General features: G+C 38.9%; 1 pseudogene; it reads left to right on the forward strand.

The window, feature by feature from the left end:
- Positions 1–315: 315 nt before the first annotated feature.
- On the forward strand, positions 316–443 carry LOC148364558 (U2 spliceosomal RNA; annotated as a pseudogene).
- Positions 444–2,262: the final 1,819 nt, after the last annotated feature.

A 2,262-nucleotide genomic window follows, 5' to 3' on the forward strand; every position in this document is an offset into this window, starting at 1 on the left:
TGATATTTCTATGCCGCAAAGCACTGTGGGACTTGTAGTACAGATAGGATACGTGCAAATAGCAACTTAGTTGTAGAAAAAGCCTCATGTGTATTGTCTGGTTTATTCAGGCATTTCTGTTATTATCACCTCCCAAGGTTAAAATGTCACATGTGTATCCATCTATATAAAGTGGATGCCACAAATGTATTTATCCATATATAGTGTAAGTCTATGCTCTTGGCAAGCCACATCAGAGCATCTCGCGTCCCAGGGAGTATGGACTAAATGCCAGGGAGCATGTGAGCCACTGTGGTTTTAGAATTGGCAGGGGAGATACCATGATCATGAAGTGCTAATTTGGCCCTTTGATTTTTGCATTTCGGAGATGGAATATGAGCTTGCTCTGTCCACTCCACGCATCGGCCCGGTATTGCAGTACCTCCGGGAACGGTGCATTCGCAATGATCGCAGCAAGGCTTTAGGGCTAGGACCTTAGCTTGGCCTTTTGGCTGAGAGTAAGTGTCCCGGCTCCTAGGCTTTGTAGCGTATTATGAACTGACCGATAACGGATAATGGATAATGAATAACGAAGATAGATCAATAACCCTTTTTTTTTCATCTACTGTTTCAGTATCCCTAATCACATATTACTGTGTGAGAGGGACACTCAGAGCACAATTTTTGAGGCATTGCCCTCTTTTTTTTTTTATTTCTGTCCATCAAAAAATGAATGAAAATCGTGCGGCCTGGATCCGTTATTCTGAATCCCATATTGTAACAAGTGGGGACAAGCAGAGGGCACTTTTGTCTGGAGGCATGCCATTGAGGCCTGCCTAAAATGAACTGCACTGTTTTAGCCGCGATCAATTGTCCGCAGTTGATTACTGCTGAGAGGGGGATTGAAAGAGAAAATTTGGGTGGCACCTGCTTTTTTCCATTCTTTCCACTCAAACAGAATCTGTGTGGCCACAATACATTATAAATAGTCGACTGTTGCTGATAGCAGGGAGCATTTTTTATTTTCGATTCAGGTCACTGAAGCCTGCCATGGTGTACTGCACTAGTTTGGCCACAATCCATTATCCCCAATCGACTATTTCTGAGGACAAATTTGCGTCATTCGTGTTGACTCTTTTCTTTCGTTTTTTTTCAACCTAAAATGAACAGCACCTGTGCGGCCGCGATCCATTATTCCTGGTCGACTATTGCTGTGACAGGTGTCCTTCAGATCAAATGTTAAAAATGGAATTGCGGATTTTTGCAAGTCGCCGGGTGGTGTACCTCTAATTAGCCGTGATAAAATAACGATTACAGTATCTTATGCCCATCAAATATCAATGCACTATCCTTTAAAACGAAGTCATTTTCGAGTCTGCCCTCGCTAAAGACTACTGAACCCAACTCTTACCTTGGTTGAGCTCATTATTTCAAAGGGAGGAAATATTTCTGATTTTTCACCCAATTAAAGAGCTTCCCTGCCCAGCCAAATGATTGCTCGACACACGGCAGAAAAAAAAAAGAAAAATTCAGTACATCAAACTACAACTATTATGTTTAAATAATAAATAAATATTGATTTGATACCAGTACTTTTGTCTACAGCTGCTTTATTTTGAAGTGAGATGAAGTCCTTGTGCATGAATAAACCGCTCCAACATTCACATTAAATTTTCATTTTGGTAAACGTTTGCCACTTCTAGTTTTTAAACAAGGAGACATTGTTTGCTTTTTTTTAGTTTTCTGAGGACAGATCATGTTGCTCTATGTAAAACAGAGTGCGTGATAACATTTACCGCTTTAGAAGAAATTATAGCGTCATGATTTAAATGCAGGGTTGGGTAGGGTTACTTGATTACTTGATAACTTGATTACTTTCAATTACTTTTGGATTACTCCAATACCAAATATGCTAATAAAAGACAAAATAAACTAAATATGAATAAAATTACAAAATGTTGTGCATGCTTGGGGAGTAATGGAATACTTGGAACGGCAAAAATGATGTTGGCAAGCTGTTTGGATTTATTTTCATTTTGTTTCTGTCGCATTTTATGTTAGTTTTGCCGGAGATCAAAGAGATCAAAACCAGGAGAGAAAGCTTACCACGTGTTCTGAGTCATAATTTTATTCATATTTAGTTTCCTTTGTCTTCTATTAGCATATTTGGTATTCGAGTAATCCAAAAGTAATTGAAAGTAATCAAGTTAAAGTAACCCTACCCAACCCTGTTTAAATGCAGGCAGTGACATATTCCAATATTACAACAGCATGTGAAATAAA

The sequence above is a fragment of the Urocampus carinirostris genome, chromosome 6, assembly GCF_059441175.1.
Source record: "Urocampus carinirostris isolate Australia breed hairy pipefish chromosome 6, RoL_Ucar_1.0, whole genome shotgun sequence".
In the NCBI taxonomy this organism is placed as follows: domain Eukaryota; kingdom Metazoa; phylum Chordata; class Actinopteri; order Syngnathiformes; family Syngnathidae; genus Urocampus; species Urocampus carinirostris.